The sequence below is a fragment of the Rattus norvegicus genome, chromosome 2 (genome assembly GCF_021556685.1).
Source record: "Rattus norvegicus strain SHRSP/BbbUtx chromosome 2, alternate assembly SHRSP_T2T, whole genome shotgun sequence".
Taxonomy (NCBI): domain Eukaryota; kingdom Metazoa; phylum Chordata; class Mammalia; order Rodentia; family Muridae; genus Rattus; species Rattus norvegicus.
The window spans coordinates 15250-40705 of record NC_141535.1 but is presented as its reverse complement, the minus strand read 5'-3'; the positions used below and the strand labels follow the sequence as shown (position 1 = coordinate 40705).

The window sequence follows — 25456 nt, the reverse complement described above, 5'->3', positions numbered from 1 at the left end:
AGAGATGTTACTCAACAGACAGTTTTCTGAGGGAGCAAAGCTTAAGTTACTGGGGGGTTGGCACTCTCTCTGATCAGCGAAAAACCTATGAACTCTTAACTCCTTGGTGTCAGTGAGAAAGACCAGGGAAGAGAGAAAATTCACACACACACACACACACACACGCACACACACACACACACACACACACACAGAGTTGATGGTAGAAGGAACAGTGTTCCAGCCCATAATACACAAGCCTTAACAGATACACATAGTTGATGGATGCCCTAACCCTTGTGCTTTATTCTTTGTTCCATCACTTATATATCCCAGCCAAATTTTTCAAGCATCATTAAATCGCAATGTAATTGTTTTAGTTTTCTTCTAGACAAAGACAGGAGTAATTATTTCATTATTTATCCTTAAAAAGTATTCTTAAAAGATTCACAGATCTAACCACTTATATAAAAATCAGTCATATCTACTTTAAATCCTCAGAATGAGTATCTACTCAAGAGCAATTCTTAATAAATCTCATCAGGAAGCTGAGGGCAAAAATGTGCATAAGAAATCAATTGTTAGTGCCAGAGATGTTGGCCAGTGAGTGATTTGAGGCCCCGTAGAGTTTTTCCATAATTCTTAGATTATGAGGAACATGCTGGCAGTGAACAGAGCAGAACTCCATAACAGCATCAAGTCCTCAGGACACACAGCTCTCAGGACACATAGTCCTTGGAGCTGTCACACTGAGTAACACCCACAGGACTGTGGTAATGGGGGGGGGGCGTGTGGGGGGGGAGGGAGGGTGCATACTAGATCCTATCTCCATTGTAAAGTTGATAAATAGTTTATTTTATTTACATGAAAAATGCATGGAGCTTGGGATTTGCTTCTCAATAACTTAAGAGGTTTCTTATTTGTTTGTGGTTCTCTGTGGTGACGTGAATGTTAAGAAAATCCCAGAAGCCACTGAGTACTAACAGAGTATTATTTATTCTTCTGCTCTTAGCAAGAGGGCAAGAAACACCTGTACCTGTTTCTTAAGCAGGAATATGTTCAGTGAATTTCTTTAGTGTTTTACTGTTTTCATGGCACACATTCCTTTGTCATATTTATTTCAAGTATTTTGTTGTTTTGTTTTGTTTTAGTTTATTGAGAATAGTATTGTCCCCTTGCTTTCTGTGTTTGTCTTTTGTATATAAAAAGGATACTGATTCCTGTGCTTTAACTCTGTGTTTTTCAACTTTTATCAATATTTATCAGCTCTAGGAGTTTTTTTTTATGATTTAGTTTTTATGTATAGAATCTTAAAACCTGAAAATAAACATATATTGATTTCTTCCCTTCTCATTTGTATTTGCTTCATTACCTTGACTTGTTTAATTGCTTCACCTAATACTGTAAGAAGTTTGTTGAGAAGTGAGAAGAGAGAACATCCTTGTCTTGGTCCTGATTCCAACACAAGTACTTTGAATTATTCTCTCTTTTGGGTGACTTTTGCTGTATATTGCCTTTATCAAGTTGAGATAAATCTCTTGTATCACTATTCTCTGCAAGACTTTCCTCACAAGTGGAGGCTATTTAATCAAAGGTCTTTTATGTATGCAATAGGGTGGTACTTGTACTTATGTGGTAGATTATGTTAATTCTCATGTACTGACACTTTCCTCCATGTCTGGGATGAAGTTGCCTTAAACCTAATGGGAAATCTGTTTGTGTTACTGCATTTGGTTTACACATATTTTATTAATGCCTTGTGCACCTATGGTCATCAGAGATGTTGGTGTATGACTTTCTTTTCCAGTTGTTTGGTTTCAGCATCAGGATTAGCCTCCCAGTAAATGTTTTCTAACTGTTTTTGGAATATCTTACCTTTTCAACTTTGAGAATGTGGTGGCCGCCCTTTCCATACTTTTCTTCCCCTACCTTTATATTGACTCAAATAGGATTCAGGAAGTAATATTGATTTATTGTCAATACAGATTACAATACTGTGCACACTGAAAAGGTATACTTCTTGGTTCTGAACCATGTATGATCTTGGTTCCATTACTATAGGCAGAAATATTTACAGAACAAAATTTGCTTCCTAAATGTCATAGTTTAGTGCTCACCTGCTTTGTTTTGCAACATACCCTGTTTTTGCTTTTTGTTTGTTTTGTTTTGTTTTTTGAAAAACTGCTTTTATTTGTTGTAGCACAAAACTGTTATTTAGCCTATTAATTTAAAATTAATATTTTGTAATTACATCCTTGATTTATATGAAAACAAGTCACTATACCATTTATTTCACTTCTTAGTGTGTTTTTATTGAATTTCACCAGATCCATTAATAAACATAAGAAGAAGGACCATGGAAAGGAGTATATCTCTTACATATTCACAGAAGATTATGCCAAGCAGGAATACTGTGTATAAGACCTAAATTTCATTGGAAGAACCTGACTGAGGAAGTGAAAAGGAAAGGATGGGAAATAGGAAAACATTTGAAAATAAGGCTGTTGACAAGCTGGAGAGGAAGGAGGAGATTGAAAATTTAAATTGTGCTACCTGAAACAATGTATTTTCATGGATACAAATATGTCTTTGCCTATTTAATAAAGTACTAGTTACTATGAGGTAGGATTTATCCATGTCAGTTATGCTACAATATGCTTTAGGAATTTAATTCCTGGGGATTAAAATTGAAAGTTAGTGGTATGGTTATTTAAAAACTCATTAAAAACTATTTAAAAAGAGATAATTTCTAACTGTAATTGTGTACTTTTCTCCATTTCCATTGCTTATATAGATACGTATTACTTCTTACCATCTTTTAAATGATGTTTAGTTACTTATAATAGTTTTTCTTTATGTGAGCATACTTAAAAACACACATGATAGTATAAAATAATACAAAGAATAGTGTACTCTATCTTACTTATCTGTAAATTCTCATTTGTGTGTGTGTGTGTGTGTGTGTGTGTGTGTGTGTACTTTTAATGTGAGTGAGGCATGTGCCTTGAGAGTGTGGCGGTTGCTGTGGCAACAGAAGCAAGCAGGTCTTTGTTACCTAAGGATGATGTCATTGCTGGATTCAGAGGCTATCTGTAAACCACTTCTGATGTTAAGATACCTCCCTTTTTCTTATCATAGAGAGAAGAAAAAAGGGAAAAAGGGGAAGCCAATGCTAAAAGGGAAATAGGGGCTTTAGACTTCTTAAACTGCTCCCTGCTGTCTAGGAGCGTTATCAGTTTTCAGAAGTAGCTGACTTTCACCATCCAGGCCCACTTGATAGTTGCGTAAAAGGAACTGTTTGACTTTTTGGTTAGAAAATTTTGAATTTGTCTTTGAAGGAATGTGGAAACAAGATTAATGAGGCAGGGAGGAAATAGTATCTCCAGGAAAATGGGGAGAAGAGGCATTAAGAAGGCAGTATCCTATTTCCATGTAGGGTTTTGAAAAACCCAGGAATTGGAGGCCTCATGCTGTTCCCTGCATTTCTGGATGTCTGATTGCAGCTGATGGAATGTATTTCTTACTGCCCCAGATTTGTTGACAAAGAAACAGCATTCTTCCTGGTGAAACACAAAGACCACCTTCTTTAGCTGTCAGGACTTCTAGTCCCTGTCAGTTCTGAAGCACAACTGCTGCCAACGAATCGATCTTTTTCTGGATGATGAGCATGGTTTCATACATTCCTTGGAAACAGTTGCAAGCTGGGATAAGAACTTCTGGTATAGGGTTAGGGAAGTCTTCGGCCCTGCTGTTCCAGTGCCAGCACCTGTAGCTACACATGCAGCAACCAGGAATGGCACAACCTGCAGTGACCTCTTATGCTGGACAAGTATGTCAAAAACAGGAATTGGTAGAGATTCTTTGCCATGTATTACTCCCAGTGTGCAAACTCTTCCTGACCAGCTGGCAGGTAGGTGATGATATATACCAGTGCCACAGAGAATTGACGTGTTTTGGACTGCAGGGCACTGCAGCAGAGATGGGGCATCAAGGATGGTGGATCTATTGCAGTCTAGGGAACTGAGTTTCCCTTCAGAACATGTCCTGGATGTCATAAAACTGTCAAACCAATAAGAGGGATATAAAAAAGTATGGGGCGATGGTAGCATCGGAGTCAGGGCAGCTGATAAAAGCTGAGGTAAGGTTTTTGGGCAGTATCACTGGAGAGGCTGTAACTGGCAATTGTGAATTAGTTTCAGGGGGGGACTGCGTAGCTAGCAGTCTTTAAAGTGACCAGGTTGGGTGCCATAAGGAGTTGGTACACCAAGGTCAGGGTCTGAATCAAAAGGCTAAATGACAAGTTAGTACCATTTGTGAGGGGGATGTCAAGGATGTAAGGACCCTGGAGGAGTGTTTGATTATTTCTCCTATTTTTCCAATATCTAGAGTTTGGGAAATTGGACAAAATTTCTCTGGATGTGGATAGTACTCACTGGAGACCCTGCTTGGTTTTTACATTAGAGCTTACCAACAACTCCTGTTTTCTACCTGGGATTCCATGGGTCTGGTATATAGAAGAACAGTGTCTTGCATTGCTGACAGAAGTGATTGGTCCTTGATCCTAACATATGTATCTGGAACGACCAATATGGGCAGCCCCCATATTTGTCTGGCCATTTTTTGCAATCATCTTTTGTCTGGTCAAAGAGGAAGCAGACAAAGAGAACATAATATGTAGAAGGAATGACAGATATAGGGATGACAGCAATTTGGATTGGCTCCCAGCATGGAGCGGTTTCCTGATCCTATTGGGAAAGTCTGTTTGTTATCAGTGGGGATTCCTTGAACCTTGAATCTCTAGATGTAAGTGATACCATGGATGGAAACGATCAGATGAGAAGCCCAGGTCTAATCCAGTGGAGTGGAGCGCAGATGCTAGAGTGGAGTCTCATTCTTCTGGGATTGGGGACAAGGTGGGTGATCTCAACATCTTGTGGAGCTTAAGAGAGCAGGGTCCATGAAGGACCCTACCATTTAGGAGAGACAGCTAAGAGCTGCTGATCTGGAGGGACAGAAGAACTTGGTCTCAAATGTTGATAGATAGTGGACAGGAGACAGCATGTGGCCTTAGTCAGTGGTGGTCAGTAAAGTTCCATAGGAGAGAAAGGGGGTGACAAAGTAATGGGGTAAGTCAATGGTCTAGGAGGGGAGTGCATTTACTTGAAAGACCAGGAATTAGTACTGACATCCATACATAAGTTTGAAAGGTGAGACAAAGAGAGTTCACTTGGGGAGAGCTTGTAGCCTTAAATGAGCCAGAGGTAGGAGTTTTGCCCAATCGAAGATCCTGTGACAGTTTGACAAGAGGGGTTTTTAGGGAGCAGTTAGTTCTTTCTACCTTACCTGAAGATTGAGGGTGGTATGGAATATGAAAATGCCAGGTGATGTCTAGTGCCTTAGACAGAATTTGATAAATTTGGGAAGTAAATTCGGGACCATTTTCTCACTGAAGGGAGGCTGAGACACAAAATTGAGGATGATCTCTTGTAAGAGGAGCTCAGAAACTGTCTGAACCCTTTTGTTAGTTGTGGGATATGCCTCCACCCACCCCGAGAATGTGTCAATCAAAACTAGGAGGTACTTGGCACATTTGGCATGTGGGTAAGACAAGTTGCCAGTCAGTTCCAGGAAGGGAACCTCTGGCCTGATGGGTAGAAAAAGGGGTGCTACAATACCAGAGGTTGAAGTCTGACATTTGACAGACTTTGGAAGAGGCAGTGATGGATTTTAAGAAACTTACGTCCTTAGGAGTAGGCTTCAGGTGGGTTTTAACAAAATAAGACAATGCCTTGCTGTTAGGATGAAAGATGTGGTGAAGATATGACAGAGTTTGATGAGTGTTAGGGAGTGAGAGTGGGGATGTGGGTTGCAGTGTAAGAATGTCCTGGGGAGGGTGAGACATGTGTAGGCCCCTAAGGGCCGCAGCTCTGACTGCATCTTCAGCTCTGTTGTTTCCCTTGGAGACAATAGAGTCATTCGTCAGGTGGGATCTGCAGTGGACAAATCCAATAGCTGTGTGGAGATGGGAGGCTTTAGCATGGCCATAATTTGGTTTGCATTAGTTACTGATCCTCCTTTAGTCACAAGTACCCCATGTTCCTTCCAGTTAATGGCATGGGTCAGGATGATATGGAAAGCATGTTTAGAATCTGTGTAGATGTTGAGGGCATGTCCCTGTGCCTGTTGAAAGGCATGGGTAAGGACTACTACTTCAGCCTGTTGATTGGTGGTATGAGCAGGAAGGGCCTGTGCCTCAGTGTCTGACACTATGGGGTAGCTGGCTCTTATGGCTCCTTCATGTAGAAAGGAGCTTCCATCTGTATACCAGGTATAGATGGTCTGAGGCAAATTGCCCTCCTGTATTTGTGAAGGGTGAGGTAATTCCTCTAAGGTTTTAGTGCAGGGGTGAGATAAGGAGTGGTTAGTATTTGGTGGAGAAAGAAGATTGGAAAGGTGGGTGTGATTGAAAGGTTAGTGTGGAGTCTTTTATTAGTGCTACCTGAAGAGAAAGAACCTTGGAGGGAGGTAGATTCGGTAAACCTTTGAAAGGTAGGAGCTGTGACATGTTATAAAAGGAGAAGACCATTATAGGCAACCCAAATGTTAGTTTTTCTTATTCTTGAATAAGGAGTTCAGCAGCTGCTAAGGTACAAACACAAGGTGCCATCCCTGCATGGTTAGATCTAGTTTTTTTGACAGGTATGCTACAGGTATAAAGGAGGGTCCCAGTTGGTGACCGAAATTTCCAAATGTTGGTATCAGGAACTGCTTTTGCCTCCAGCAATGATGTCATCTGGTCACCTGAGCATCTGTTTTCAAGGCAACAGTTATCCATTTCCAGCCTACATTTCATGTTACAGTTACACCACATTTCACATAAAAGACAGATCCTTTCTGCCCTCTTCCACTTGTCTCTCCTCTCTTCCCTTTTTCTCCTCTCTTTCTCTCCTACCTCTCTTCACCCCTTGGCCTTTGTCTCTACCATTCCAATAAACCTCTCCACGTGGAGCCCTGTTGGCCTGGTGTGGTTTGTCAGGACGTGAGCCATAGAGCCTCTCTGTAAAAGACAATGTAAAAGGTGGTATGTGTATGGCTACTTAAAAAGACAACCAAAAGCCATCAGTGGCTGAACAAAGAGGAAAGTGAAAGGAAATGGATTCATGGTATTTCAATCAACCTGATAACATTTTACCTTTTAAGCCCAGGTTTCGTGCCATAGGAGAACAGCCTATAGTATAGTTGGTGACCTCCAAAGGATCTGGGAGTTGGGTTGAATCTTGTGAAAAGATCAAATACAGAGAACTCATTCTGAAGTGTACAGATCCCATAGGATGCTTTATGCTAAGAAATATAATGTCAGTGCTGGAATATTGTTATTGGTTAAAACTTGGGCTTTAATACCAAAGTACTCATTTTGGTTCAAACTGAATTCGAACACCTGCAGCATGAAATACCGAAGAGGGCACCATCCCATATTACCCCATTTATCAGCAGGTCACATGGCACCAATGGGTCATTTGTCCCTGGTGGGCTGTTCTCATCTTGACAGGCTTTCTGGCCTGTAGCTCCAGAAATCTATTCACCCAATTAGCTATGTCACTTTAGAAAGTCACTACCATGACAAACCTCAGATTCGAGCATCCAAATTTATCGGCTGGCTGGGGGGTGGGGGTGGGAGTGGGGCTGTACCTATCTCTGGAAAACAGTTGAGAAGCTGTGTGAAGGCAAACACAACACAAACTTAGTTTAGAATCAACAGTTAATTCAATCACTGAGTACAACTACTAACATTCCTTATTAGTAAGCCATAGTAAATGAAATCCTTCAGTGGCTGATCCTGACTGATCGGAAATCTAAGTGGGAGGCTCTAGTTCATTATATCACCTACCCCAAGTTCTCCCACAATCCAACAATCCACAGGTCCCTTTTCTCACCCTCTCTTTCTCCCTCCAACCTGGACGTCTAACCTGGAAGTATATGTCCAGTGATTGGTGCCCTGAAATCTTTATTCATTAAGGAAAAGACCTTGCCAAAAACAGCCACCATATCAAATACTAATCCAGAAGAAATAAGCATGGGCATGGTTGATGTGGATACCACAGGTAACATGGTAAGGTAGAAAGAGAAAAGAAGATAAGTCTTGGATGCTTCTGATCAAGGTAGCCTTGACTACTCAGTGGTAGTAGCAATAGAGGTTACCCAGGACAAGGTAAGAGGTGAGAACCTACACATGGACTTTTCCTCTGACTTTCACATGTGTTTCCACACAAAAGGGTGTGCATTCACACATAAATATGTACACATCACACACATGCCACACACACACACAAACACACACACACACACACACACACACACACACACACACACACAGACCACACACATTTATAAAGACAGATGTGCAAAAAAGACACCTAACCCGTGGGTATATACCAGCCACACTTGTATATGTAGGCATGTGTGTAAATATGTCTACTTGAATATTATAAAATGTTTTTGAGTAATTTAGTAAACATGTAACTTATTTACATGTGTATATAGACGTCTGTCTGACACACAGATACACATAATAAATGCATAGGTTCTTTGTATATTTGGTTTTGTCATGGAGTATATTGGTTTTTCCATCTTTGTTAATTGACAGTTTTGCTGGGTAGAGTAGCCTGGATTTGTGTTCTCTTAGGGTCTTTATGACATCTGCCAAGGATCTTCTGGCTTTAATAGTCTCTGGTGAGAAGTCTGGTGTAATTCTGATAGGTCTGCCTTTATATGTTACTTGATATTTTCCCTTACTGCTTTAATATTCTTTCTTTTTTTGTGCATTTGGTATTTTGACTATTATGTGATGGCACAGATTTCCTTTCTGGTCAATCTATTTGGAGTTCGGTAAAATTCTTGTATGTTTATGCGCATGTCTTTCTTTTCTTTAATTTCTTTAATTTCTTTAATTTCTTTAATTCTTTTCTTCTATAATTTTGTTGAAGATATTTACTGGACATTTATGTTGGAAATCTTACCTCTCTTCTATACCTACTATCCTTAGGGTTGATCTTTTCATTGTGTCTTGGATTTCCTCAATGTTTTGGGTTAGGAGCTTTTTGTGTTTTACATTATCTTTGATGGTTGTCTCAGTGTTTTCTGTTATCTTCTGCCGATGAGATTCTCTCCTCTATCTCTTGATTTCTGATTGAAAATACTTGTGTTTCTGACACCTGATCTCCTTCCTTCTTTTTCCATCTCCAGGGTTGTCACCCTTTGTGCTTTCTTTATTGTTTCTATTTCCATTTTTAATTCCTGGATGACTTTGTTCAATTCCTTTACCTGTTAGTTTGTGCTTTCCTGTAGTTCTTCAGGAGATTTCTGTGTTTCTTTCTTAAGGGCTTCTATTCCTTACTTGTGTTGTGCTATATTTCTTTAAGATAGGTATTTATGTCCTACAAAGAATAATAGATTGAAAACTCAAACACAAGGAGGAAAACTAACCCAAGAAAAAGCACAGAAAAAGCAACAAAACCAAAGCAAGAGAAATACACAAATATAATTCCACCTCTAACAACAAAAAATAACAGGAAACAACAATCCTATTCTTTAATATCTCTTAATATCAATGGACTCACTTCTCTAATAAAAAGACATGGACAAATAGAGTGGATACTTAAAGTGGACTCAGCATTTGCTGCAAACAGGAAACCCGCATAAGTGACAATGACAGACATTACCTCACAGTAAATTGCTGGAAAATAATTTCCCAAGCAAATGGTCCAAAGAAAAAAGCTGGAGTAGCCATTCTCATATCGAATAAAATCAACTTTCAACTAAAAGTTTTCAGAAAAGATAAGGAAGGACACTTCATATTCATCGAAGGAAAAGTCCAACAAGATGAACTCTCAGTCCTGAATATCTATGCTAAAAATGCAAGGGCACTGGCATTCATAAAAGGAACCTTACTAAAGCTCAAAGCATATATTGCATGTCACACAATAACAGTGGGAGATTTCAACACCCCACTCTCATCAATGGACAGCTCATAGAAACAGAAATTAAACAGAGACATAGAGAAACTAACCTAAGTTACGAACCAAATAGACTTAACAGATATTAATAGAACATTTCATCCCAAAAGAAAAGAATATACCTTCTTCTTACAACCTCATGGTACCTTCTCCAGAACTGACCATATAATTGATCACAAAACAGACCTCAACAGATATAAGATTGAAATAATTGCAAGCATCCTATCACATTACATGGACTAAGGCTTGTTTTCAATAACAATAGAGATAAGAAGGCTCACGTATACATGGAAGCTGAATAACAATCTACTCAATGATAACTTGGTCATGGAAAAAATAAAGAAATAAATTAAGACTTTTTTGGATTTAATGAAAATAAAGATACAATGTACCCAAACTTATGGAACACAATGAAAGCAGTGCTAAGAGGAAAACTCACAGCTCAAAAAGAAATTGGAGAGAGAGCATACATTAGCACCTTGACAGAACACCTAAAACCTCTAGAACTAAAAGAAGCAAATGCACCCAAGAAGAGTAGAAGGCAGGAAATTGTATTAAACTCAGGGCTGAAATCAACCAAGTAGAAACAAAAAAGGAATATACAAAGAATCCACAAAAGTGGGAGCTGGTTTTTTGAGAAAATCAACAAGATAGATAATAAACCCTTAGCCTGACTAACCGGAGGGCACAGGGTATCCAAATTAACAAATCAGAAATGAAAAGTAAGACATAACAAGAGAATCTGAGGAAATTCAGAAAATATTCAGATCCTACTACAAAAGCTTATATTCAACAATACAGGAAAATCTGTATTGAATGGATAATTTTCTAAACAGATTCCAGGTACCAAAGTTAAGTCAGGATCACACAAAGCATCTAAACAGTCCCATAACTACTAAAGAAATAGAAGCGGTTATTAAAAGTCTCCCTTCCAAATAAATCCCAGGACCAGATGTGTTTAGTGCAGAATTCTATGAGACCTTCATAGAAGATGTCATACCAATATGGTGCAAACTATTCCACAAAATAGAAAAAGAAGGAACACTAGCCAATTCCTTCTATGAAACCATAATTATGTTTGTTGCTATTAAATACTGGCTGCGCCCGACCAGAAAGAGCACACCAAACCAATACCAACACGGTTCCATGTGGTGAGATTTAATAATTCCCTTATTAAATACAAGGGGAAGGGGCCAGAGAAAGAACAGAAAAGAGAGTGAGGGTGTAGGGAGTCTGCTTATATTTGTACTGTGAGGTAAAGATGCCCAGGTGGAGGTGAGACTTGAGCCAAAACGTCTTCTGGGAATGTATGGTGTTACTGCTAAAGGCAACACTTGATACCAACAATGCTTATACCTAAACCACACAAAAAAACAAGAAAGAAAGAGAACTTCAGAGCAATTTCCCTTATGAATATCAAAGCATAAATACTCAATAAAATTCTTACAAACCAAATCCAAGCAACCATCAAAATGATAATCTATCATGATGAAGTGGATTTCATCCCAAGGATGCAGAGACAGTTCAATATATGGAAATCCATCAATGTAATTCACTAGAGGGGCAGGCAGTGAAAGGTACCCTGATTCCTGCCGGAGATAGGTTGAATTTCCAGGACACTTAAAGGGGACTGCCGGTGCCTTCCCAATTTCCCAGGATATCAGTTCCCCCCAAAGACCCCTTTACAGAGGTTTAAGACAGACCAGTCATGTAGGGCAATGCTGCAAGCCCCTTCACCACAGGTTATGTAGGCTCAAGACAGATCAGAGGTAGAAGCAGGATCACACCTACAAATAAGTATATGAGGAGGTCTTCCCAAGCTCTCAGGACAAACCAATAGGAAGTACCTTCTGTCAGACACTGACCCATTCACAAAACTATTTAAGCACAATGAAAGGTGTGCAGGAATTATTCCATTGTCTATGAGCTTCTGTTATAAGAGCCACTTGGAGATGAGATCTGCTCTCTGGAAATCATCACAGCCAGAATCTCCCTTGCACTCCTCACTGCCTAGTCAGTCCCCGGCTGGTTCAGTCCAAAGTGGCAGGCAGTTGGGGTAAGGAGAAGGACAGGCAGTTGGGGTGGCAAAATAATGTTCCCCCTCCCTGCCTGAGATCTTTCTCCCTTTACCTGTAGCCACACAACTAGCCAGCCTGGTCAGAGATCACTGCGGAGAGCACTCGGGCACCAGAGCCCTAAAATGTAGTGCTAGAACAATGATCAACAAAACTGCAGTGCAGGAAGTTGAGTCACCTCCCCCAACTCTGGAGACTAGCAACCTATCTTTTCCTGCTGAGTTTTCATCTCAAGCTTAGGTCAAGCTGAAGGGGCAACTGAAGGCTCCTGGCCAGAGCTACTCTCTGGGGTTGGCTGAAGGTCCCTCTAGCCCCTGTCTAAATCCTGACAGCCTGCAAAACAACCTGCAATTGGTTTTGGCAGACTCCCTATCTAACCTGGTAAAGCAGCAGACACTTAAAGCCACAGGGCACCTGCTCTTTTTTAATCTTCAGGAAGGCTTAACCTTTTGGACTTCTGTGGAATCCCCCAAGGCTGATAGGCCAAGGGAATGTTCCCATTGGACAAACTGTTTCTCCTCTTTTCTGTAACAGACAGTTCACTGACACACACAAAAACACAACATTAAAAAAAAATTCCTCAGTTCCTGCACCCCCCACCTCCACTCCCCCACCCCCCAGCCACCCCCACCCCCACCCCCACCCCCACCCCCACCCCCGGTAGTTTTCTTGCAGCTTTCCACAGCCCAACACCCACCCTGTGGCAGTGTGGGGTAAGTGTGGTCAAACTTTTAAGTCCTGTATCACCTAGGGGATGTGCCCTGTGGCTGAGCTGATGCAGAAAACCCCCAAGGCTTCAAAGGAGACACTAAACAGACTGTCTGCTCCTCCCTCTCCCCACCCCCCCATGGCAGGACTCCATTAAGAAAACAAAGGAGCTTCCACCTGCCTCTCCCCTTACTCCACCTCCTCCCATCCAACTAAGGAGATCTCTCCTTAGAGGTAGTGGTTAAAACAGCCAACCAGATAAAGACCACATTAGGACAGAAGATATCACCTATAAAGACACTGGAATACCCAAGGAGACCAAGAACCCCCCCTCCAAATCAGCCCCAATTCTAAGGGCCACTGTTGACAGCACACCTAAAAGCTCTAGAACAAATAGAATTAAATAAACCCAAGAGGAGTAGAAGGCAGGAAATAATCAAAATCAGAGCTGAAATCAACCAAGTAGAAACAAAAATGCGTATACAAAGAATCAAGAAAACCAGGAGCTGGTTCTTTGAGAAAATCAACATGATAGATAAACCCTTAGACTAACCAGAGGTCACAGACAGTGTATCCAAATTAACAAAATCAGAAATGAATTGGGAGGCATAACAGCACCATCTGAAGAAATTAAAAAAAAAAATTAGATCCTAATACAAAAGCCTATATTCAACAAAACTGGAAAATCTGGAGGAAATGGACAGTTTTCTAGACAGATACAAAGCTAAATCAGGAACAAATAAACCATCTAAACACCCCCATAACTCCTAAAGAAATAGAAACAGTTATTGTTATTAAGAGTCTCCCAACCAAAAAGAGCCCAGGTCCAGATGGATTCAGGTCTGAATTCTACCAGAGCTTCACAGAAGACCTCATACTAAGATGTTCAAACTATTCTACAGAATTGAAACAGATGGAACACACCTAAATTCCTTCTATGAATTAATAATTGAATAATAAGATTATACAATTAATCTTATACTGAAACCACACAAAGACTCAACCAAGAAAAAGAAGTTCAGACCAATTTCCCTTATGATTATTGATGCAAAAATACTCACAAATGTCTTACAAATGGAATCCAAGAACACATCGAAATGATCATTCATCATAATCAAGTAGGCTTCATTCCAGGGATGCAGGGATTGTTTAATATAAGAAAATCCATCAATGTAGTCCACTATATAAACTAACCCAAAGATAAGAATGACATGGTCATTTGATTAGATGCTGAAAAAGCATTTGACAAAGTTCAACACCCCTTCATGATAAAAGTCCTGGAAAAATCAGAATTTCAAGGCCCATATCTGTACATAGTAAAAGCAATATACAGCAAACCAGTAGCTAAGATCAAACTAAATGGAGAGAAAATTGAAGCAACCCAACTTAAATCAGGAATTAAACAAGACTCTCTCCCTACTGATTCAATCTAATAGTCGAAGTCATAGCCAGAGCAATCAGACCGTGAAAAGAGGTCAAAGGGATATAAATTTGAAAGGAAGAAATCAAATTATCACTATTTGCAGATGATATAATAGTATAGTTAAGTGACCCCAAAAGTTCCACCAGAGAACTACGTAACGTGATAAACAACTTCAGCAAAGTGCCGGGGTATAAATTAACTCAAATAATTCAGTACTCAAAGGATAAACAGGCTGAGAAAAAAATTAAGGAACTGACACCCTTCACAATATTCCCAAGTAATATAAAATATCTTGGTGTGACTTTAACCAAGCAAACGAAAGATCTGCATGACAAGAACTTCAAGTCTCTTAAGAAAAAAATTGAGGAAGAACTGAGAAGATGGAAAGGTCTTCCATGCTCATGGATTGGCAGGATTAATATAGTAAAGATGGCCATTTTGCCACAAGCAATCTATAGATTCAATACACTCTCCATCAATATCCCTACTCAATTCTTTATAGAGATAAAAAGAGCAATTTGCAAAACCCAGGATAGCGAAAACTATACTCAACATTAAAAGATCTTCTGTGAGAATCACCATCCCTGACTTCAAGGAGTATTACCAAGGAATCGTCATTAAAAACTGTATGGGATTGGTACAGAGACAGACAGATAGATCAGTGGAATAGAATTGAAGACCCAGAAATAAACCCACACACCTATAGTCACTTGATCTTTCACAAAGGAGCTAAAACCATCCAATGGCAGAAAGATAACACTTTCAACAAATGGTGTTGGTACAATTGGAGGTCAGCATGTAGAAAAATGCAAATTGATCCATTCTTATTACTATGTACAAAGCTTAAGTCCAAGTGGATCAAGGCCCTCCACATCAAACCAGATAGACCCACTCTAAGAGAAGAAAAAATGAGGAAGTGTCTCGAACACATGGGCACTGGGCAAAATTTCCTGAACAAAATGCCAATGGCTCATGCTCTAATATCAAGAATCGACAAATGTGACCTCATAAAGCTGCAAAGCTTTTGTGAAGGAAAAGACACTGTCAATAGGATGAAATGGCAACCAACATATTGGGAAAAGATCTTTACCAATCCTACATCAGATACAGGGCTAATATCTAAAACATACAAAGAACTCAAGAAGTTAGAACCCAGAGAGTGAAATAACCCTATTAAAAATGGGGTACAGAGCTAAACAAATCATTCTCAGCTGAGGATTATCGAATGGCCAAAAAACAGCTAAAGAAATGTTCAACATCCTTAGTCATCAGGGAAATGAAAATCAAAACAACCCTGAAATTTTACCTCACACCATTCAGAAAAGCTAAAATAAAAAACTCAGTTGACAGCAGATGCTAGGGAGGATGTGGAGAAAGAGGAACACTCTTCCATTGTTGGTGGGATTGCAAACTGGTACAACCACTTTGGAAATCAGTCTGGAGTTTCCTCAGATAATTGGAGATTACACTACCTGAGAACCCAGCTATACCTCTCTTGGGCATATACCCAAAAGATGCTGCAACATACAACAAAGACACATGCTCCACTATGTTCATATCAGCCTTATTTATAATAGTCAGAAGCTGGAATGAACCCATATGCCCTTCAACAGAGGAATGGATTCAAAAAACTGGTACATCTACACAGTGGAGTACTACTCAGCTATCAAAAACAATGACTTCATGAAATTCATAGGGAAATGGAATGAACTAGAAAATATCATCCTGAGTGATGTTACTCAATCACAGGAAAACACACTTGGTAAGTGGATATTAGCCAAAAAGCTCGAATTACCCAAGATGCAATCCACAGACCACAGGAAGCTCAAGAAGAAGGATGACCAAAATTCAGATGCTCCCACTCCTTAAAAGGGGATACATATATGTGTGTGTATGTATATATATATATATATATATATATATATATATATACATATATATGTATATATATGTATTTATGTATATATATGTATACTAGATACGATTGATGAAGTAATAAAATGCATCTTGAAAGGAACTGGATATAGATTTCTCCTAAGAGACACATCCAGAGCATGTCCAATACAGAAGTCAATGCTAGCAGCAAACCATTGATTGGAGAACAAGACCCTTGGAGGGAATTAGACGAAATATTGAAAGAGTTAAAGTTGCATGCAACCCCATCAAAACAACAATGCGAACCAAACAGAGCTTCCAGGGCCTAAACCAGTACCGAAAGACTATACATGGAATAATCCAGGGCTCCAACCGCATATATAGCAGAGAATACTCTTGTTGGGGCACCAGGGGAAGGGGAAGCCCCTGGTCTTGCCAAGGTTAGACCCCCAGTGCAGGGGAATTTGGGGGGGGATAAAGTGGATGTATAGTGGGAATACCTGTATGGGGGAGGGAGATGGGAGGGAATGGGGGCTTATATACAGGAAATTGGGAAGGGGAATAATGTTTGAAATGGAAGTAAAGAAATATATCTAATAAAAATTTTTAAAAAATTAAAATTTAGGAACCAAGAAGATGCCAATGCCAGTTCTAGCTATAATGTTTAGGTCCTGAGATGGAGAAGGGGAGTTAACAAAAGTGAAGACACTGACCACCTTTTGATTTTCAGGCAAGTGGCCACAAATAACTTGAGCCTTCTATATTTATACAATGACAATTGTGCTTACCCAAGCAGTGATATCATTGCTTACATTATTAAAAGAAATCATAATATCAACATTTCAAAAGCTCTATCTTTACACAAATCCCCCAATAGTTCCCCTTCCTCCTTCTCCCATTCCTTGGATCAGTCACCACCTAAACTTATATTACATTAAAAAGCACAATTTCAGCAAGACAAAAGAGATGTCTGGTCAGGCTGTCCTGTAAACAGGAAGACATATCAGTCTGGTAGCAAACATGGTTACATAGTTATGCATAGTGAGAGGCCGAATTAAACATTTCTTGGTAAACTATACCTAGATATTATCTCCTATCATAATTCCCTTTTAATTGCAGACAGACAAGTTCATTTTACAAAGCAGATCTTCTAGACATCTTTCTAATATATAGATCTTTGTAAGATGTAATCATTCTAAGAGCCATTTTTAAGTCTCTATAAATCTCACATAATCTCTGCATTTTCCATGTCTCTACTGATCAGATATAGCTCCTTAAAAACAGTTATGTAAGCAGGACCTACCTCTCTCCACAGCTGACACAGACTTGCTCAGTGTGACTGGGTACTTCTCTAAAGATATGATTATAAGTCTCAAATTGCCAGGATTTATGGTAACATCTGGAGGATTGATAGATACAAAAAGAGATGAAGAACATTTTATCCCTTGAAAGAGTTTTGAGAAAAATGTAGAATCATCCACAGTGACTTAGTCTGTGTGACTCCAGATGGCCTTGTCCATGACTGATGAAGTGCTACAACTTCGATAATGACTTCGATATGCAGTACAACGAAGGAAAGGAGAGCTTGTAGGGCATGCAAACTTGGTACTAAATATAAAGGCCACCAAATTTCCCTTGTCAACTGAGAAGTGGTTTCCATGGACTTGCCATAGTAGAATCCTGTCACTGAAGCACTCATATGCTATTCCTTGCAGCAGCTACATGGCCACTGCCAGAAAGAGGTAGCACCTCTGCTAAATTATTTCTGATACATGCATGAGGATTTGAGTGCAGTCTCCAGAGAACATATAAAAAGTCATGGGACTGTGTTCCAAGCTAATCATCCTGGTGCCTGTGAAATGGAAAAGAAAGAAACCCTGTGGCTTGACAGAGCCCCAGTCTAGCTAAATTGGTAATTCCATGGTCAGCTGGAGACCATGTCACAAAATCAATACAGTAGAGAGTGACTGAGAATGATACCTAGTATTGACCTTTGACCTCCTTATTCACACCTGTAGACATGCACCTGCAGATATATGTACCCCCACACAAACATGTACACACAAAGTACTGTGACCTTATAAGCAGACTCAAGCCTCTTTAGAAAGTTTCATGTCATTTTTTACCCTGCAACATCTCTCATACAGCACACTGTTCCTTATTGTTTGCACTTTTATCTTTTTTTAGTTTTAGATATATTATGCCCATTGTCTATCATAATGAATTTCATCTTTAAAAATAACCTCAGAATCATTATATTCATTCAGCCTCCTTGTCTTTAGGAAAAAAAATCATTTTTTAACTTATTTTTACAGGAGACTGGAGAGTTGACGGAGAAGTTAAGAACATGTACTGCTTTTGAAGAAGAACCATGTTAGATTCAAAGAACAAGATTTCTCATAATCACTGGTAATTTCAGTTTCAGGGACCCAATACTCTTCCTTTTCTAGCCTCCACAGGCAACCCTATGCATGCAAATACTCACACATAATTTAATAAAGACACACCCCCCACATACACACGTTTACAATTTAAATTATGTTCTGGCCTTATTTTATTTTTACTAGGATAAAGAGGGTAAAATTATTCAATCTACTTCAAATTTCTGAAAGGGAACCTTTTGCCTTCTCGATAGGAGACAAACCCCTCCAGATTTAGAGGCATCTAAATCCAAGTTGACGCAAGTGTCCATCATATACATTAATGTGCCTTTTGAATTGTCTTTTACTTTTCCATAATGGGTATTGCTTACAATTGTGTTGCTGCAGATTTGGTTTTACCACGGGCTTCTTTGATGCTCTGAGCTGCTTTGGTTTTAATTTCTGCTCCTCTCTCAATTAGCTTCTCACCCTACATTGTTATTTTATGTTATCATTCATTTTATAACATCCATGCTCCATAAATTTGAAGAAGATAACAATGGGTGCTTAAAGTGTACTTCTTTTCCTTATAGTCACTCTATTGAAAAACATAGACTTTTGCCTTTAATTGTTGTTGTTTCTTTGACACAAGCTTTTTCTTTGAGTATAATAATATTGTTTTACTCTTTTAAATTTATCCTTTCCATATAAGACAATAGGAAACTTGTGGGGGTGCTTTGTAAATGAATATGAGGATGATCTCTCTTGTCTATATTTTGATGTCTTCTACATTTCAAAAATGAGTGCTGATTCAGCAACTAAATCCTGCACAGGCAACCACTGTGGAGAGTCCAGTGGAAGTATTCCATGACCACTGATGGATGTCAGATCCCCTTGGACTCATACACTTGACATTTTTAACTAACATATTACCCTAAACCCAGGTTGTTGGGGTATTTTCTTTCATCCTCTACCTCATATCTCAGAAAGAATGAAGAATATCATATTGGAACAAGGTCACTTGATTCTGTTTCATGATGTGACTAAGAAACCTGGAATCTCCTAGTCGTATTCCTGATTTGGTTATAAAGGAGAACATTTTGTTTTATTTCTCTAGTTACATATAGTACATTTCAGTGTAGATGCCTATTCCTCCACCATGCAAGGAAAGGTCCCTATAAATCTAAGTGATACAAATACAAGTGCTACTCTCTGGTCACCCTGGTTACACAATACCACTGTGGAAAAGTCTCTGGAATCTACATGCCCCATATTTAAGTTTTTTGATTCATCAATCTGAGTAATACATGTTCATGAGTCTGAACTTATAGTATCCAGGAGTTGTTTAGCTTATCTCTGCAAGACCAAGTTGCCTTCATATGAACTATATATGTATTCTTCTTTTAATTCTCAATATTATGTTCTGTTGCGCTGTAATACTAAGCAGAAATTCCATGTATGTAATTTTTTCTTGCTTCAGAAAGGGGTGAAACGGAACACACATATGTATAGGGATACTTTCTCTAAGTCTGGGTATGTATCAGCTTTACAGAATTCTTACCATATCTCATGTCAACCTATTTCCTTACTTTAATTTATGCATATATTTTAAGTCCTATATTTATAGAATTCTAATTTTCTGATTCTTTTAGTTGAGTATTTGCTTGGTTCTGCATGTGATTGCACACATGTGGATGACAGAGTCCAATTTATGGCATTCATTTCCTCCTTCCATTGTGTATGTCCCAAGGACCAAACCAAGGTTAACTGCCCTGGCAACAAATATCTTTACCTACTGAGCTATTTCACTCTTCCTAGTATATTTCATAATTTATTGTTGCAAGCCCAATTGCTACCCCATGCCAAAAAAGGAATGTTTTCTTGCTGGTGTGTGCTGGAATCTAAAGCATTTCTTCAGATTAAGACATTGTCCTCTTTAATACCCTATTATGGTACATATAATATCTGTGGGCATGCAGAAACACATATACACACATAATTTCACTGACATACACTGGCGGTGCCCAATGCCCGCACCGACATGGTACCGAGAATCGGGTGAAAGCCTGTGGGATTTAAGAAAAACACACACACAGGTTATTATTAGCCATTCTTTTGTAAAAATTTTTAATGATATCACTTCAATATATAAGTTTAGAGATATCCACCCACAAACTCTCACCTACAAACTATATAAGAAGGTTTTTTATCAACGTGATATAAAACTAGAGATAACTTGGAAGAAGAAATCTTAACTGAGAAAAAACTCTTCATAAGATTGTTCAATGAAAAAGCCTGTGGGCACTTTCTTGATCAATAATTTTCTTGGAGGGCCCAGCTCACTGTAGGTTGTCCCACTCCTGGGTTTATTGTTCTAGCTTCTATAAAAACACAGGCTGAGCAAGCCATAAATGTAGACCAATAAACAATCTTCTTCCCACGTCTCTCTAACATTTCCTGCCTGCTTAATCACTGGGATATCTTCCCACCCTACATGATGCAACTAGGATTTGTTTTAGTGATTTTGTGTTTTGGACTGATGGCTGCTAATGGGATCATAAAATAAGACGTAAGTTGAATCTTTCAACTTCCTAGAAAATGTGTAGAATAATTTTATTCTAATACCCTCATCTTTGAGACACAGGACATCATATATGAAATGTCAGAAAGATTCTGCCATAAATATAGGCATCCTGAAAGGTTAATTCTTTACATCCAATAGGTCCAGGTAGATAAATATTAGCAAAATGATTGTACATTGTAAGGTTAGTTTATATAAGGAAGTAGCCATGTTTGTAAGTGTCATATAATTGAGGGCCAGATGAAGTAGTAATTCAAAGAAAAGAAGTGACAGAATGTATCACAGATAAAATATGCCCAATTCACATGAGAACAGCTTAGGAATAAGAGAATACACAGGAGTAGAGAAAGAAAGACAAAAATAGACAAAAGAAAGACAGAGAAGTAGAGCAAGAAAGAGAAGTTGTGGTGTGTGGCATGTGTATACTGAAGTTTTCTGGACATGATTTTACAGATTCAGGTTCTGAGAGAACAAACTATTCACTGGGGAGAAGAGAAAAAGCTGGAGAATTAGAAGGATCCAGAAGATTGTAACACATTGTCCAGGTTAATGTGAGTCCAAGTAGAACAACTCATGAAGATGCCAAGAGAAACCATATTGAATCAGTCAGATTGGAAGGTTGGATTACATGGAGGCTAGAAGCTCCTAGTATTAGGTCTATAAATAGTACAACAGAGGGAAAAAATACTCTGGCCTCAGCCTAAAGGACGTATTTGCATAGCTTGGGTAAGACTCTTATCTCATCACTTTATCTAAGAAAAGAAAAGTGACATTCTCTTAGAAAGACATACAGACAGACACACAGACAGACACACACACACATACACCGAAACACACAAACACACAAACATACAAACATAGAGCAGTGTGGGGAGGGATGGAAGAAGAGAGGGAAGGAAGAAGGGAGAGAGAATGCTTGCAGTCAACCATTGAGCTGAGAACAAGGTTCCAAAAAGAGGACTTAGAGAAAGAACTGAAGTAGTTGAAGGGGTTTGCCACCCCATAAGAAGAACAATATCAACCAACCAAACCCCTGCCCTCGATCTTCCATGGACTAAACAACCATCCCAAGAATACACAAGGATGAGCCTATGGCTCCATCTGCATATGAAGCAGAGGATATCCTTTTCCGGCACCAATGGGAGCAAATGCCCAAGGCTTGATGCCCCAGTGTAGGGAACTGTCAGAATGGGCAGGTTGGAAGGAGTGAGTGGGTGAGTGAGGAACTGCTCTCAGAACAGGAGGCATGAGGGGAAATAATAGCCGGTTTCTAGAGGGCAAATCAGGAAAATCATATTTAAAATGTGAATTAAAAAAATCCCCTCCCCCAATGAAAGAGAAAGAAAGAGAAATGGAGAAAGAAAAAGAAAAACAAATGGGGGTACATAACTAAACAGATGCAGACTGGTGATGCGGCGGAGTTATTCCCATGATAGTCAAGTAGCTTCTGGGAAACCAAAGTCTTCGGGTTCCGGGGGAGTATGGTTGCAAAGCTGAAACTTAACGGAATTGACGGAAGGGCACCACCAGGAGTGGAGCCTGCAGCTTAATTTCACTCAACACAGGAATCCTCACCCGGCCCGGACACACACAGGATTGACAGATTGATAGCTCTTTCTGGATTCCGCATGGCCGTTCTTAGATGGTGGAGCGATATGTCTGGTTAGTTCCGATAACGAACTAGACCCTGGCATGGTAACTAGTTACGCGACCCCCTGAGCGGTCGGCGTCCCCCAACTTCTTAGAGGGACAAGTGGTGTTCAGCCACCCGAGATTGAGTAATAACAGGTCTGTGATTCCCTTAGATGTCCGGGGCTGCATTAGCGCCACACTGACTGGCTCAGCGTGTGCCTACCCTACAAAGGCAGTCACGGGTTAACCCATGGAACCTCATTTGTGATGGACATCGGGGATTGCAATTATTCTCCATGAACGAGGAATTCCCAGTAAGTGCGGGTCAAAAGCTTGCGTTGATTAAGTCCCTGCCCTTTGTACACACACCCTTCGCTACTACCAATTGGATGGTTTAGTGAGGCCTGATCAGAGAAGAAGGTCGAACTTGACTATCTAGAGGAAGTAAAAATCATAACAAGGTTTCTGTAGGTGAACCGGTGGAAGGATCATTAATGGAGAAGGCCGAGGGGGTGTTTGGTCCTTTCTAGGGCCTGTGTGAGTCCCTCCTCTCACCAGGAGAGGCGTCCCCGGGTCCTGGTCACATTCCTCGCGTGTGCCTCGGCTGCCGGCCAAGTGAGCATTTCGGGAAAGGCAGGGGTCCTTAAGGAGTGGTGCGGGGAGGGTGTCAGGTCTGGTTCGTCGAGGGACCTCCTCCATTCTCTCTCTCTCCCTTGCTCTTCTGCCTATGTCCTTGCCTCCATGAGTCCACCTCTGCCTCCACCACTGATGCCTCCGCAGCTGGCACCTCCCTTACCCACTGGCCAGCCAAGGCCCTCGGTGTACCGAGGTCATTCTGGCTCTTTCTGGACCGGCTCCGTGATCTCATCTCGTGTGCACGGGGGGGGGGGGGGGGGGGCGGGGGACGGTACGTGGTGGCCGGGACCCGCTCCCTCTCCTCATGGCACCTGCTGCCCCTCCGCCACAGCTCTCTGGCTCTGAAGGTGCCGGGGTGTCTCTGTCGCGTGCAGGGTGTGCCTGTGCCACGGGGGGGGGGGGGGGGGCTCTCGCAGCCCGCCCCGCCTTCTGGGCCTCGCGTGTCCGCCCAGCTCCTGTCCGGGTACCTAGCTGTCCTGTTCAGGTGCGGAAGTTTAAAGACCTCCGGGGGGGGGGGGGCTCTCCCTACCGCCCTTCGGTCATCCGCAGGAGGGCTTCCCGTTTCCTCCCTCCACCTGGTGCTCCCTGAAACTCAGCGGGACCCCTCCGGCCGCCGGCGCTTCCAGAGGCGGCGGTCAGGGGCCCCGTCGCGGGCCCCCTCTGGGCGCCCTTGGGGTCCCAGCCCGAGCGCCCGACTTGCCCGCCCATTGGCTGGCCGCCGCCGGGTGCTGGGTGCGCGGTGTCCCGTGTACCGTGTGTTCCGCCTTTCCGTTCGGTACCCTGTCTTTTTCTTTTCACATGTATCCTTTAGTTTCCCACTGGCCGGCCTGAGGTGGAGCAGCCTTGCCATTAGCCCCTCTCTTCAGGTTCAGCAGGGGCGGGCGGGGGAGCTGGTGCTGTTGTTAGCACCCATAGGAGTCCGCTCGCACCCCAGATATGGATACGACTCTTAGCCGTGGATCACTTGGCTCATGCGTGGATGAACAACGCAGCTAGCTGGGAGAATTAATGTGAATTGCAGGACACATTGATCATGGACACTATGGACGCACTTGAGGGCCCGGGTTCCTCCCGGGGTTACACATGTCTGAGAGGAGCTTGAGGATCAATCGCTGCCATGCCCCCTGCGATTTCGCCACCTGGGAGGGGGCGTTGCGCGGCTGGGACTCTGCTCGAAGGGCCTCTTCCCTTGGCCCTCCATCTCCCGAAGTTCAGACTGGGAGGCGGCCGGCGGCCGTCCACGCCCGGTGGGTCTGCGAGGGCCTAGATCTCCCCGTCCACCGTAGCCGAAGGCCGGTCACCCTTCTGGTGGCTCATGCCTGCTCGCTCCAGCACTCCCGCGCCCGTCCTCGCCCACTCTCCCCACCGTGGGGACAAATCAGCGGGGCCCGGTCGGGTGCCTGGGCGCGAGAGGGGCCGTGTCTCCCGGGTCGGCCATCGCGCCTCCTGTCTGGTGGGAGGCGAGCCCCGCCCACTGGGTCGGTGCATCCTCCGCCGCCACGCACCCGCCAGTGTGCGCAGAGAGAGCAACTTGCGAGGGTCGGACTGGGGGTGGGGGGCTACCGCACCCGCCGGGGCTGGTCTCAGGTACCTCTCCTCCCCCCATCCCTCTTATGGGGGCCGTCCGCTCGGGCGCCAGCTGGCGTGACGCTGTGGCGTCCGTGCGCTGACGCGACTTGTCCCCGGGATGTGGGAGCTGGAAGGGATAGAGAGGTCGCAGGCCCCGGCCTGGGACCCCGGCACCCTCTCGCTCTCCTCTCCATCCTTCCGCCTGCGGCCGCGCGCGCCCTCCTTTCCTCCTTCCCCTCTCGACCACGACCTCAGATCAGACGTGGCGACCCGCTGAATTTAAGCATATTACTCAGCGGAGGAAAAGAAATTAACCCGGATTCCCTCTGTATTGGCGAGTGAACAGGGAAGAGCCCAGCGCCGAATCCCCGCTGCGTGCTGTGGCGCGTGAAATGTGGCGTACAGAAAACCCACTCCCCGGCGCCACTTGTGGAGGCCCAAGTCCTTCTGATTGAGGCCCAGCCCTTGGACGGTGTGAGGCTGGTAGCGGGCCCAGGCGTGCCGGGCCTGGATCTTCCAGGAGTCGGGTTGCTTCGTAATGCAGCCCAAAGCAGGTGGTAAACTCCTTTTAAGGCTAAATACTGGCCTGAGACCGATAGCCAACA

The 25456-nt window shown here is 41.9% G+C and overlaps 2 pseudogenes; both read left to right on the top strand.

Moving 5' to 3' along the window:
* Positions 1-22294: 22294 nt before the first annotated feature.
* Positions 22295-23140, top strand: LOC148006608 (18S ribosomal RNA; annotated as a pseudogene; the record flags this gene model as incomplete).
* A 1086-nt stretch (positions 23141-24226) lies between these two features.
* Positions 24227-24379, top strand: LOC148006607 (5.8S ribosomal RNA; annotated as a pseudogene).
* The last annotated feature ends 1077 nt before the right edge of the window (positions 24380-25456 follow it).